Consider the following 15,907-nt stretch of genomic DNA (forward strand, 5'->3'; position numbering starts at 1 on the left):
CTTTCTGCTGCAATACTCTTAAAAGGCACATGTGAAATAACAAACTGTGTCCAAACAGATGCAGGAAAGGTTATATTAAGAGATACTGGCTACAGGGTTAAGAGTATACCCTTCACTGCTTCGGCAAAATGCTAGCAGTGGATGTGTTGCCATACTCTTGAAAAGACTGCAATTTTTCATCGTTTTACTTGTGATGTTTTTAATTTTCTCATTATGGGACAGCAAATCCTGCAGTAGACCTCTTAACTGACTAGAACAGGTGAAAAAACCACCATCAAATAAGTCACTGGTTTGATACAATGATCTAATATTTCATCTAGTAATATGATCCTTGAGGCATTCCATTTGTGATGTGTGTTGGTTTCTATAAGAAGGGTCCCAGTTTACCTGGTGTGTTTGATTGAATATAAATGACCATGTCAGGCTGTTCCTACTACTGCAAATTATCGTGAGTCAAAGAAGCGGGTCCAAGGGGAATCATCTGTGTCTAATGCTACTGAGAAGTCTTTGAGAATAAATGTGTGCGCCTGTCATTTCCTGGTGCTTTTCCCAATCAGAGAAGAGGAATGTTTAGAAACCCCAATACAGAACATAAACAAATACATTCTCTATACTGTAATGGTGCAGAAGTAGACACAGGGCACACAGGTGGCATGCTTGTTGGCACAACCTTTATTTAACAGGAAATGAGGAATAACCATACCTGTCTGTATAACAAAGATGGGTTTGCCTGCCTCAAACAAAACTAGGGATGACGTCGGATTGTCTGTCAAAAACATATAGTTCACTGTACTATGTCCCAAACCTATTTACATCCCTTACACTTCAAAAGAAATCTACAAAGTAGTCTTCACCCTGACTCCAACAGGCTGACTCCTTCTTCGGGATGTTTTTGGGCAGTTCATGAAGGATGGGGGAATATCCTTCTTCCCCTATCCGTCACTAAGCTTTTTCATATTGTTTCACACAGATGGGGAGGAGGTCACTTTCCCAGACACTTTCGGGTGATTTGTTTATATTTCCAAAATAAGATTGGGAAGATGTCTCCCTTCCCAAGTCTTTCCCAGGCTCTCTTTCAATTGCATCAATTGTGTCTACCTTTCTGCCAAAGCATATGTCTTCCTTCCTCTGGTCTTCTCATAACTTGCCAAAGGGTCTCTATCTCTTCCTCTGGTCTTCTCTTGACTTTTGTTATAGATCTTTCTCTTCTCATGTGTTCTTCTGTCTTTTGCCAAAGGGATACCCTTCTCACCCTTTGGTCTTCTCTTCACGTTATGTGTGCTCCCGACCCCCTTCTGAACTCTTTACTGTCTCTTAAGCCCGGTTCACTATTCAGCCAGGCGTTCTCACATGCATACCTCTCTGTTTCTCAGTGCTCAGGTCCCAGACTCCTTTTTAGCTTTGAAATGTCTCTTTCTTAAGCCCAGTTCACTCTCTTGCCAGGCATTGATTTGCATGTGCAACTCTCTCAGTATCTCAATATTTGGGTGCCAGATCCCTTTCCCAGCGTTTTAGTGTCTTTTAATTAGGCCTGGTTCACTATCCTGCCAGGCCTCCGGTCAGGTCTCTCTCGAGTGTTCTCTCACCCAATATGTCCTCAATTGATCTCTCTGTTTGGTCCCACTAGGATGAGGAAGATGGTTCTGCACTTACTCCCAACCACAGCTTCTGGGGTCTCCCAGTTCCTTCCTGGTCCCCCCTCTGCATACCTTTCAACTTGGTCCGCAAGGGTTCAGGTCCTCGGAAACACTGGTAAGCTTCTTCAGCTTACCCTGGGCTCTCACAATATTCTCTCAGTAGCTCCACCATGCTGGTTTCTCCCCACATATCAGGTCCCACCCTTAGCACTCGGATGGCTGCTTTCTCGGCACTGGACATGGGGTTCCCTAGCATTCAGGTAAATCTTTGCTCTTCTCCACCTTCTCTGTCCCCGCCTTCCTGTTCTAGGCATTCGGGTCTGCAGCGCATCTTCTCTACGTGGCCTCGCTCCCTAGTGCAATGCTCCCCTGGGGGCAGTACTGACCTTGAGGAGAGTCCTTCATCAGTTTTTTTGCCAGATTGACTCTCTACCCTCAGATAGCTAGCATGTTTGCATTGGTTCCACATAGAGATTTTCCTCATGTCAGCACTTCTGGAGTCATCCACACTCATTTTTCCCTCACTCTTCCTCGTCACAGTATCATCTACCTGATATACCTGGCTGATATTTATGAGGTGATTAGCTGAAGAAAGAGGAGACAGAGAGGGTGGGGGTGCTTGGGCCTATCTATGTGGTTGGGTGAGCGGTTTCTGCTGGCATGGTGGTGAACATACCGCATTCTCCCTTGATAGTCTTCACCTCTCCCACAGAGTGGGTCCCCTCCCATGGGATCCTCCCGCTGAGTAACACCCCCAATGGGACTATCCGGTAGAGGCCTCATGCCCCTGGCCCCATGGGAAGGGCCCCCTTCCAGGAGAGAAGTGACAGCATTGAGTGATTCATCACAATACATAGATTTGAATTATTTGTTGGTGTATCGATAACTGATGTTGTATACACACACCTTTCATAAGTGTTTTTTATGTAAATGTGAGAGAAATAATGATAAAGAGGATGTTTAAAGTTCATTTCAGTTCTTTATGAACGATGTACTCCACGAATTGTTGGATGTCTGTGTCCTAGTTCACATCGACGACATCCTCATCTATTCAGCATCAAAGGAAGATCATGTGGGCCATGTAAGAGCCGTTCTGGAGAAACTCTGCAAACATCGACTGTTTGCCAAATTGGAAAAATGTTCCTTCCATGTCATGGAAGTCGAGTTCTTGGGCTTTATGCTTACCCCACGTGGGGTGCACATGGCCACTCGTAAGGTGGAAGCTATTCTTCAGTGGCCATCCCCGACATGGATCAAGGGAGTGCAGAGCGTACTCGGATTTGCCAATTTCTACCGGCGATTCATGCCAGGATTTTCTCAAATCGTTCATCCTATCACTTCTTTACTAAAAAAGAATAAGAAGTTTTCTTGGTCTCTCGACGCCAAAAAAGCCTTCCTGGAATTGAAATCGACTTTCACTTCAGCACCCGTCCTTTGGCATCCCGACCCGATCTGCCCTATGTAGTTGAGACCAATGACGCCATGGGGGCGGTGTTATCACAAAAAGATCCGGACACGGGGCAGTTGCATCCTATAGCATTTTGGTCCCGTAAGGTTACAGCACCAGAAAAGAACTATGCCATAACCAACAAAGAATTACTGGTGATCAAAGGAGCTCTTAAAACTTGGAGACACTATATCTCCTGGGAGCTAGACATACGGTCATCGTTATCACGGATCACCGTAATCTGCAATATTTGAAAACTGCCAAGGCCCAATCTTCTTGTCAGCTTCGCTGGGCTATTTTCTTCGCAGAGTACGATTTTGTGATCACATACCGACCTGGAGTGTGGAACGAAAAAGTAGACGCTCTTTCGCGAATGGGAGAGAACAAAGACTCATTTATATCATCAGAACCAGTACCCATCATTCCAGAAGAATGAATTCAAAATCAGATCGCAGTAACCGCCTGCTGGGAAGATTTGAAGGTCGACCCCCAGTCTCAAATGGACCAAACCGCCCAACAAGAATGGTTAAACAAGGGAAACCAGTACTCCATCAAGGACAACTTACCCTATTTGCAGGGGAGACTATACAACAAAGACAAAGAAACTCAAAACCAGTTTATTGAAAATTACCACGAGTCATTAGTGGAGGGACATCCCGGGATTACTAACACACGAGCCAAAATCAAGAAGAATTATTGGTGGCCAACCTGGAGAAAAGACGTGGTCCAATTTATTACAACCTGCGGAGTTTGTGCACAGCAAAAATCCCAAAAGTCAAGTCCTGCAGGATTATTGCGTCCACTGGCTATACCACCAGTCCCATGGCATACATTATCCATGGACTTTATTACAGATTTACCTCCATGCGACGGCTTCAACACAATCTTAGTGATGGTAGATTTATTCTCCAAGATGGCACACTTTATTTTCCTCAGAGGACTTTCTACTGCTGGAACTCTGGCTACTGTATTCCTAGAACAAGTAATCAAACTACATGGTTTCCCTTCGGTATTGATTTCTGATCGAGGAACGCAATTTGTCTAAGCATTCTGGAGGAGTTGTTGCAAGATAGCGCAGATCGATCTTCGCCTCTCCACCAGTCACCATCCCCAAACTGATGGTCAAACTGAGAGGACTAATCAGAAGCTAGAGCAATACCTGAGATGCATGCTGCAGCAGACCGAAGGATCCTGGAAGGACATTCTCTGGTTAACTGAATTTGCATACAATAACTCTATCCACACTAGTACTGGACAAACCCCATTCTATAGCATGAATCCTCGGCATCCCCGGGCGTCCTCCTTTGACCCGCTTGATGAGCTAGAAATGCTGGCAATTACCTCCCTACATAAGACTATTACTCAAACGCTTAAGGAAGCAACCAAGAATTTAACTAAAGCCAAGGAACAACATAAGAAGTTTGCTGACAGACATAGAAGAGAAGCTCCACATTACCTAATTGGGGATAGAGTATGGTTGGCTGCCAGAAATATACTATTAAAAGGACCTCAAGTCTTCCGTCCCAGATATCTCGGACCTTATCCCATCAAGGCCATCATCAACCCGGCCGCGGTAAAACTAGATCTACCTGCCAATATGCAAATTCATCCAGTGTTTCACGTTTCCCTCCTGAAGCCTGTGAAGCCCGAGACTAGGATCAAAAAGCCACCGGAGCCTGAAATTATCGAAGGAGAACCTGAGTACGAGGTTAAAGACATCCTGGATTCGAAAATGGTACGATCAAAGCTGTACTATTTAATCAATTGGGAGGGTTATGGACCTCAAGATCACACTTGGGAACATGTGGAATTTGTCCATGCACCTCCACTAATCAGGCGGTTTCACCGTAACAACCCCACCAAACCTGGACCAGGGAGAAGAACGCTGGTGAGAGGGGCTTTGTGGGGGAGTGCTGTCATCGCCATTGGACAAGGGTCCAGGCCTTCCTCACCCCCAGGGTCCAAATGGACCCAGTCCTGGTGCCTCATTTTCTATGAGCCTCTGGCACCTCATTTTCTATGAGCCCTGGCGCAAGGCTCATAGAAAAGTGTGCTTTGTACACTCTGTGCCTAAGGCACGTGCATCAGGGCCGGGCATGGCCATAGAACATCATTGGGAGGCATGTGCAAGAATCCCTCGGAGGGGCAAGGTGGAGCCACAAAGCGGGGCCAAATGGAGGGGCCCGAGCCAGCCTATTTAAGGCCAACCCAACCACATGCCCCCGCTTCGCGTTACTCTGCTTTGCAGCGTGACGTTTACCGCTGCCCTTACCTGATTCCAGCCATTCCATTGCTGTGTGCGCATCCTACCTGCATTCCATCGCTATCGGAGTCGGAGCCTTTCCTCACCTGATCTGGACATCCAGCGACGTGGGAGCTCCTCCCGTTTCTTCATCTTCGCGGTATCTTCATCTGCAGCCGCGGATCGGCCTTCGACTCCGCTCCACGCCGCCAGACCGCTCCTGCAAGGGAAAAAGAACACAACAGATTAGAAATCAAATAAATAATGAACACTTGGCCACGCCATACCTGAGTCTAGAATTCCATTTTTAAGGCCAATTTACCTGTTGATTTGAGAGTTCCATCATCCTCAAGGGAATCCCCTAAATCCGCTCCACGATTTCAATCTATCATCTTCACACCTTTTGGGAAGAGAAGAGACATTACAAGAATTATTATTTTACAATCAAGGCAAAAGACTCACTGCCAAAGACATTATAATAAACAAACAATAATCATAACCTAAAAGACTTAACTTCCAAATGGATTGGTCGCAGCCGGTCTGGATCACCACTTCCTTGGGCCAGTGAAGCAACTATGTCCACTCTAAGTAAGATCGTTGCTTTTGTTTCTCCTCTGTTCCCCTTCCCTTGCCTTGTCGCGCTCTGAAACACTTGTGTATGAGCGCGATAGAAATAAAATATCAATCTCAATATGCCCCCCTGCTACAGGAACCAGGACGGAGAGCTCAGCATTACAAAACAGTTGAGCTTGCATGGAAAAACTCTTGCGCACTTCATTTTGGCACGAGAGGGTTGAGGGAATTCACGACACCACCCCGCCATTCTCATTGCCTCTCATCTTCTCCAAGGGGCAATACCAGCATCCAGAACAGCATACTCCGCAGCAGCTAGGGAAGAGAGTCGATACAGGGGAGCCAAGTCGAGGGAGGGCTCCAACCGTGCCCCAATGCCCCCGCAGAGACCAGGTGAACTTAACAGAACGTAATAATGCCTCCAACAAAAAACGCTCCACTTGATCAAAATACAGAGTCTGCTGGAGCTGGAAGTACTGATTTGTTTGAATAGATGCAATGTTTTGACCATCTTTTCAGAAATACCTGCCCTCTCTTTAATATCTTCTAAAGATATTGCCAGGGTGGCTTTACCGGATCGAGAGTGCCGAGACACTAGCCTGATCCTCCTATCTTCTCCTCTGGTCAAGGAATTGATTCTTACTTAAATAGAGCCCCTGTGGGAACTGGGCTTTAAGGTGGAATCTAGACTGTCTTGGGAAACAGTGCCTCAGGGGCTCTCTATTACACAGCTACCTTCTAGATCGTCGGCGGACCACCCGTATGGCCCTCAAGATATGACGGGCCTAAAGAATTTACCTTAACAGCAGGATTTGGATGTTGACTGGGCTACCATTATCTCAACCCTGTGGCAAAAACGTGTGCCCTAGGCTGCTTACCCCAGGACAGATGCAATGGGCACCTCAGACTTATGTCTTAAATCATGGAATTCGAGAGGGAATTCACACTTATTTTCTAACTTGGAATGCCTGCTGCTGTTGAGAGATGCTAACATTGTTTGCTTACAAGAGACCTGGATGACCTCGACCCCATACCTAGATGGCTACCAAATCTTTGACCAGCATGCCAGACAGAATTCGGGGGGTAGACCATCAGGAGGGCTAATTGTTGTGGTTGATAACAGTCTAGGACTAAAGGGCATTGTACTTCTGGGCTTACCATTTGGGGCATTGGATGTCGATCTTACATCTAGCAGTGGTGAATTGAAATGATTAATTGTTAACATCTACTGGCATAGTGGTATGGGTGCGGCTGAATTGTTTGTGACTGCTGTCTCTCAGATTATCCTTTATTGGGTCTTTGCTAATGATTCTGGACATGTTCTATTAGCAGGTGATTTAAATTGTGAATGCGTCTTTGAGAAACCCCATGGGAAATTTGTGAGATGAATATGATTAATCTATCCGACTCGAAGAAAAAACAAGTAGGCTTTATTTGGTATGCTGGGTTGGGTAACATAGGCCTACAACCCCTGGTAGGCTACTCACAATCTCAAACTGACAATAACACCTGACACACCTGGCGGCGTGGAAATTCAACTTCTATGCTTGATTACATCTTTGTCGACGATTACCTATGCAAGAGATGTTGGTTGTTTGAAATTCATATGAATAACTGGAGTGATAATGGTATCTAAGGGCAATCTTTAACATAAGCTATCTTCAGGGGACCCAACAGTCCCAGCTTCAGGTTATACCTAACTCATCTGGTTCTGCTGTCCGTTGGTCACCTAAAAATATTGACACCTTGAACCACAATCTCAGGGCTAGGCTTAACCAGACGACATATGACTGGAAAATGGCAACTTTTAATACTACAACTCTCATGTCCCTTGTAAGTGCAGCGGTAGACGAATTGGGGAAACGATCCGCATGCTCAGCCCCTGTTGATATAACCCAGATCTAGCGTTGGCAAAATCTACTAGGAATAAAGCCCTTAGGAGACTCAGATTATCGAATCTCGATAGGTCCACACAAACGGACCGCATTAGAAAGATCAAACAAGGGTATAACATTTTTTACATATCTATTAAACATCGGATTTTGCAACAGGATTCTGAATTAATGCTCCAGGTCCTTATGAAGGCGAATGTGGGCGCATTCTGGACCATTGTTAATGGACAAGACACTAACCCGGCTATTGCCTTATTAAATCCGATTTTGGAACAAGGTTGGCCGGATTTTTAGGCCAACAGATTTGCCCTTAAACTGTCGCAGGGCGACGATAATTTTGTGGATTGTATACCCTTAGGCCCCTTCTCCAAATGGGAACCTCCCATTGAGATCGGCACTGTTTTGGATCTAATTAAAAAGTGCAAAAGATCAAGAGCACCAGGCCCGAATGGCTTAACCAACAATACATTCAAGGCCAATCCTAACCTATGGGCCAATCTTTTATGCCTTGAGTTTAGAGACATCCTTCAATCTGGAGTCTGTCCAAACTCATGGTCATTAGCAAACATTATCCCGATTTTCAAATGTGGCAGCAGGTCCGACCCAAAAAACTATCGGCCTATTGCGCTGATAGACGCAGATTGTTAAATCTTCTCTGCCCTACTTTTTTCACATCTCAAGGATTGGGAAAAAACCTGTTACCCTTTGAGTCCGTTCCAAACTGGTCTCCGTAAATTTCATTCTACAAATATTAATGGAATTGTGGTCAAGTGCATTCTGGATGCCGCCTGGAGATGTGACGGGGCCTTACCTTTATGGCCTCTGTGGAACTCTCGGCGGCCTTTGACTGCGTTGACCGAGATAGGCTGTGGCGCAAGTTAGCATTCTGGGGTCTACCGAGTATCTTGGAGGGGGTTTACAACAACTCTTGTCTAAGATTATGCTTAAACCAAAAGGGAGATATGTCAGCTGTTGTCCATACATTATGTGGGGTCAGACAGGGGTGTGTCCTAGCCCCATGGGTGCTCAACCAGTATGTTTCTGACGCAGCTGAACATCTAGCTAAGGAGGGTCTATTAGCACCAAGACTTGGCTCAGCGAAGATTATATGGTTGGCCTATGCGGACGATTTCCTGTTATTTGATTTAGCTAAGGTGGGTCTCCAGTGTCTTTTAGATGTCTTTGCCAACTATGCCAAGATAAATGGTTTGACCATCAACCTTGCCAAAACTAAAATTCTTGCCTTATCCAAAGGAGTTCATCGAAAAAAAAAAAACAATTCCTGGAATTTGGGGTTCGGGGGGGGGTAAGGGTAACTACTTCTTAGAGCTTTACCTATCTTGGCTATTATGTTGGGGGTGAGTAGGGGCTTGGAAGGGCAGATAAATATGCTTTTGAATAAAGCTAAGGCATTGGAAAACCAAATTCTTAAAATGAACCGTAAATATGGCTGATTCTCTATTAAACCAGCCCTCCTCTTCTTTGAAGGGAAAATAGCCCCTGAACTGATATATGGCTTGGAGCTATGTACGTGGTCTACCATCTCTAAACTCTGTGATCGAAGGCGCCATTTGGAGACGGGTTCTTCTCTTACCAAATGCGGTCCCTTTGGCTGCAGTTCGATACGAACTAGGCTATGTCTCTTTATAATCTCGGGTTCATTGGCGGATGCTTACGCTTTATGCCAAACTCAAGGTCCCATTATCTGATACTTTATACAAACTTGTAGGAAACAATATTGAATGTTCTGGTTTCCTAACTAATTTCTGCAACTCGTGTGAAACAATTCTTTGTAATATTGGCTCTGACTTAGAACAGTTAACAACTAACCCAATGAAAACTAAAAAGAAACTGCAGGACTATGATTGGTGTCTTACCATTGATTGCTTTCACTCACACAAATCTATGCTCTATCTAGCACATGAATACAAGAAAAGAGGGTCTCTTTCTCCAATACTTACAATTTTTCCGAATCGAAAGCATCGACATACATTGTTAAGATTGCGCTAGAACATTCTTCCAACATTGGATATTAGACTGCGTTGGAAACAAACTACGGTGAAAGATAGCCTTTGTAGATTCTGTCAGTCAGTTCCCGAAACGGCTAAACACCTTATATTGTTTTGTACGCAACTTAATACCCTTAGAGATTCTTGCTTGGGTGCATTGAAGGGTTTGTATTTGAATCTACCTACTGAGTTGGTATGGCAACATTGCCTATGTATTCAAAGTACACGTGAGGGATTGGCACTGTCTGGCTTTATATGTAACCTTCAATTGGATTACTCCAGATGAATTGCTTGATGACATATATACACAGGTCATTCTTGTTATTAGTTGCCATTATTCTAACTCTATCTTAACTTTATATGATGATTGTTATATGACGGATATTTATATTGCTTCGTTGTATATTTTATTGCGTATGAAGTATTTGTATGCACTGTAAACATTTTCTATTATCTTTTCCACTTTTTGTAAAGGTTTAATAAAACCATATACAAAAACAAAAACAAAAAAAATATATATATATACACTTTCGGAGGGAAATGAGAGGGGAAAGAGTAAGTGAAACCTGGGCAGTTGGAAGGCCACAATTTCCTGTTCAAATAATTATCATACTTAATGTGGGACACCAGGTAAAACTGCACCTAGAAGACCCGTAGGAAGTAAGATAGATGAGGCTCTTGCCTTTAGGCCCTCGCCTCTAGCAGGTTAAGATTTCAGCTAGTATGGGTTATCAATATCTACTGACCATTTTAGGGATTGAGGAAGTCTGGCTAAGGTGGAGTAGGACCACAGGAAGATGAGAGAGAGGGGGACAGCCCTTACTTGAACCCCCATGAATATAATAATAATATAAATCCTTGAACTGTCTTTGTGAGTTGGTGTATTTTTGAGGCAAAAGCATAGAATAGAGAATCACCAAGTCTCACTAACTCTACCATCTAACAGTACTACATAATGCGTCTTTACTTGTGGAAAAGGAGACACAAACAATTTCACTAACCATTCTTTAAATCAAGTTCATGTTCAAACGCTTGCCACATTTTCATTATAGCAATTGACCATCATAAACAACAACCAGAGATATAGTTCAACCGGAACAATTCATTCTGAATATCGTGCAATCCATAAATATATTTTGCGTAGTACCCTGACATAATGCATACTCATCGCCCTACATGACGTAAGCACATGTCTCAATGTTTCCAGACCATGCAGAACTCCACACAGTCAACAATGACAGTTTTCTTTAGGGATTCCTAACCACGCACCCTTGATAGCAAATGCAGGTTAATTTGTTTAGTCTTAATTGCATAAAGATCTGTCTCAAGGTTGGGAAGGGAAATTGATAAATGTACTTTTGGGGTTTACAAAACGGGAAATGCACTCTCAAAAATGTGGCAAGGGAAATAAGCGTGCTTACATGGTCCTGGTTTACCATTCAATCCCATTCCAACACACTTTTTTCAAAGGATCCTACTTACCAAATTACCAATACTCCAATCCGGGCGCCATGCAAATGCCCCAAAGAAACTATCATTAAGGCCTTAAATTCCATCAGGGCCATGAAAAACTTGTTCAAAATTTTCGTCTTTATATTGATAGCACAGTATTATTCTTTGAGCACATCGTTTTTCTAAACTGTTTTCCTCTATTGATCTTAACCAAAGTGGCCAAAGATGTCAAGCCAAGTTAAAGTCTAAATGCGCAAATTGGCGCCGAATCGGGCAGTCCCAGTATCTGCTGCCAAATAGAACCCTATAAAATGTTAGCCCAAGCATCAAAGTCTACATGGGGACAATCCAAAGAATATACTATACCAGTAACCAATTTATGTCTGTAGAGTGAGATAAGACCTACTAAGCTGAATCCAGCATCACTGGCAACATATTTTTTAATTAATTTCCCTCAGCATATCTAGTTCAAAGGGCCGAAACTTCGACCCCACAGTCACCAGAAGGCGAAAATAAGAACAGCAGATGAGACAGTTTACAGGTATTCCTTGGGTTCTTTGAATTACGTTATTCTCATTTGCTTATCCCTGGAAACAGATGGAGCTACTATTGCCGACAGCGGGTTTAAAAAAACAGTTGCCTCCCTAAGTCAAATAGCTTCCTACTTCAGTATATACCAAATGAGTCCATCACAGCCTGCTTAGCTTTGGGTTCACAGTTAGTCAGAATGAGAGATAAAGTACCTGCTGACCAACAATTGAACAACCGCCAAAGGCTCAGCGCCGACTCTGCAACGCTCCGCTATTGGGATCAGTATTTAGTGATTAAGCTCCCCCTCTCATACCCACCAGCAAGCAGTGTAGGCAGTGTAGACAGACTATCAAGGACTCAGGATATGCCGCCAAAGACTCCGCGCTGACTCGGCTATGCTACTGGGATCAATATTTACTAATTAAGCTCCTCCTCTCCAGCAAGCAGTGTAGGCAGTGTAGACAGACTGTCAAGGACTCAGGATATGCTGCCAAAGACTCAGCGTCAACTCTGCCACGCTCCGCTACTGGGATCAGTATTTGCTGATCAAACTCCTCCTATCCTCCTCTCCAGCAAGCAGTATAGGCAGTCTAGACAGACTGTAAAGGACTCAAGATATGCCGCCAAAGACTCAGTGCCGACCCCTCTTAATAGAGAGCATAATTGCCACAGCTTTAGCACAATGCTTTTTTAAAAGCACCAATTCACCTCTTTGTACACTAACATCGTATCCCAAGTAGCAATATCTATCACCCTTGCTAATTTGTCCCTCTCTTAAAGTGATTGTGTCTATCTCTTTTTACTTTGCCAAATCTCACAAATTCGGACTTTGCCATATTTACCACCAGTCCATTTGTCTCAGCATAATGCATTATGGCATGTGCACTTTTTCGGATTCCCATATAAGTAGTATCAAAGATAGCAAGGTTGTCCGCATAAGTACGATAAAGGAACTTGGAATGGCCCAGTCATGGTGGGAAATTTCCCTCATCAATGAGCGAATCACTGACGTCAGCCGTAAATAAACAAAGTGGGGGTGAGCACACATCCCTCTTTGACACCCCTTTCAATGGGGACTGGGGCCGATAGCTCACCATAAACGTTCAACCTAACTTGCCCCACATTCTGATCATGAAGCAATTGATGAGCGTGGAGGAGCTGCCTAGCCATTTGTAACCTCTCCAATTTCACCCACAGTTTATAATGGTCAATTGCATCAAAAGCTGATGCAAAGTCTATGAAAAGGACATAGAGGGAAGTAGCTGACTTAATTCCTGCTTGTTGGATCAAGCAGTTCACTATACAGAAGTTATGGGCCGTAGAGATTCCATTTCGAATAACAGTCTAGTAACGACATAAAACCTGGCTGTCCAAAATCCTTTCATTTATACGACTATACTATTTAATGCGATAATAGAAATAAACACAATTCCTGCAGATTGGAAAGAGGCAGTCATTGTCAATTTTCAAAAAAGGATGTAGGAAAAGTCTCAAATCCTATCAACCAATTTCACTCCTATGTACCAGCTTCAAACTATTTGGAAGATGTCTCTTTAACACAATAGAGGAATGGGTTGTTGCTCAAAACATTCTTTCCCTGATCCAATTAGGATTTAGACCTCTTGTGGGTACCATGGATCCAGGATTAAATCTTTATTTAATGATTGCCCATTCGTTGTTTAATAAATGTGAGCATATATGTATATATATATAATATAGCCTTCATGGACCTAAGCACTGCCTTCGATAATGTCATTTGGAAGAAGCTATGAGTGGTGCTTGCGTCCTATGATATTCCAGCGGCCATTGTTGATATATTGATGATACTGCATAGTGATAATGAGGCCTGTATTAGGTTGGGCAACAGACGACACTGTACACCTTAGTCCCCAGTCCAAACAGGTGTTAGCCTGGGATGCGTTTTATCCCCTGTGCTATTTTCCCAGTATATTGGCTGGCTGCAATACAGATGTTCTTAAAATTGGCACAATGGCAATACCAGCATTGGTTTACACCGACAACACAGTCCTTGTTGCACGCACCCCTTACAGTGTCTAATCAATAGATTTAAAAGTGTTTTTTTTAAAACAATTTTATTAATTTTATTAAAAAATAACTCAAACCAAACTTACAGTGGATGCATAATGTCAATCACAAATAAACATAAATTGCTGTATTCCAGCACACTGTATCTCCCCTTCCCTCCCCGCTCCCCAGCCTACTCCCCCTCATTACCAGTCTCTACCTCTTGCGATGGGGATTCCTCTTCGACAGAACTTATTGGGTCTCCATCATTTGGTCCATCATGAGAAGGCCCAAATAATTCAGCAATCAGTTGCCTCCAACCCGATAGGGTTCCGGCTTCTTCTTTTATCTCCCCTTTACACGCTTCCTGCCATACCTCTGTTTCCGCCTCTGCCCACTTCTGCAGATCCCTCCACCATGTTTCCATTTTGGGTCTGACATGCCTTCCAACCCATTGTAATCCTTCTCTTTGCTAGGACATACGCTAGATCTTTCAGTTTGCTTACATGTTTAAGCTTACGTGGTCTGGGAAACCCTCCTATCAAACAAGCCCATGCAGTATCCACCTTCATGTGGATCCCTTTGTCTTCCATTTTCTGTGCTATTTCTCCCCAATATCCCTCTATCAACGTGCATGCCCAAAACATATGCACCATTCCCGCATTTTCTTCATTACATTTAGGGCACACTTGACGTCCGGCGTTTTTAAATTTAGCTATCTTTTGAGGCGTCATGTATGCCCTGTGAGTTATATACAACTGTATCTGCTGTAACCTAGCATTTCTCGATACTTTTTTATGATATCCTTGTCCTCTCTCCCACATCCCATCACTCATCAGGGACCCTGCTTCTTCTTCCCATTCCAGTCTAAATTGCACCACCTCCTTGCCCGCTTGGGACATTTTCATTTCATATAATCTAGATGTTTCGTGTCCCCCTTCTGCTATGTCATATATCGTATCTATAGTGGCGTCCGGTTTCTCCGCCAGTGCCACTTCAGACCAGGTATCTTTAATTCATTGCACCACCCCATGATACGTAATATATTGCCCCACACTCAACCCCATTAGATTCACCAGCTCCCCAAATACTAATATCTACCCCTCCTGCCACATATCCCCCATTGTTGCTATCCCCACCGGTTCCCAGTGCTTCCTAATCATTAACTTCAGTTGCTTTTCTCTTCCCACCACTGTGACCAATGGGATCTGTGGGGAGCACGGGGATTGCTTTTCCATTAACCGGCACGCCCTTCGCCACATCCCCCACCCAAGGCCCATCATCCCCGGGCAGACTTCCAACTCTGATTTAGGCAACCATATCATCTCTTGTAGAAAGTATGGGGCGCAGTCCCTCTGAAACAGCCTGTGTTCTAAGGAAGGTTAATCGGAGAGTCATTTGGCTACATATTGTAATTGGCTCGCTACATAATAGAATTCCCAGTTTGGTAATTTACTGCCTCCTTTCTCGTATGGATTTTGTAATTCCCACAGGGCTACCCTGTTCCTCATCCCGTGCCATAAGAATTCCCTGTATATGCCATCCAGCCTAGCAAAGAATTTCCTGGGTATTGAGTATGGGATGTTCGCGAAGCAGTGTAACAATCTGGGCAGCGCCACCATCTTGAGCATCGCCCCTCGTCCCATCATTGCCACGGGAAGCTTCACCCAAAACTTCATACTACTCTCCAGTTTCTTAACTGTTCTTTCCGTGTTATGCCTATGTTCAGCTTCTACCGTGTGATATATGTCTACCCCAAGATATCTGGATGTGGTAACCTCCCACGGTATCTGTAGGACCGGCAAATGCTCTAACGGGAGCCCCCTATATCTACCCAACGGGAACATACAGGACTTACTGGGGTTCACAGCTATGCCTGATAATTCTGCAAACCTCTTCATCACTTCCAATATATATTGGAGGTTCTCTTCTGGGTAGCGCAAATACAGTAACATGTCATCTGCACACAATGAAATTAAATGTGGTGTCTCCCAACGACAATACATATTGCATCATATTGCTGCCTTAAATAAATCGCCAGGGGTTCTAAGGCTAAAATATACAGCATGGGGGACCATGGGCATCCCTGTCTAGTACCT

General features: G+C 44.0%; 1 protein-coding gene across 3 annotated transcripts in view; it reads left to right on the forward strand.

Moving 5' to 3' along the window:
- SPEF2 (sperm flagellar 2) overlaps positions 1 to 15,907 on the forward strand; it is a 1,748,369-nt gene that overhangs the window by 1,489,175 nt on the left and 243,287 nt on the right. The window lies entirely within an intron of this gene.

The sequence above is a fragment of the Ambystoma mexicanum genome, chromosome 6p (genome assembly GCF_040938575.1).
Source record: "Ambystoma mexicanum isolate Mex_15411 chromosome 6p, UKY_AmexF1_1, whole genome shotgun sequence".
NCBI classification, from domain to species: domain Eukaryota; kingdom Metazoa; phylum Chordata; class Amphibia; order Caudata; family Ambystomatidae; genus Ambystoma; species Ambystoma mexicanum.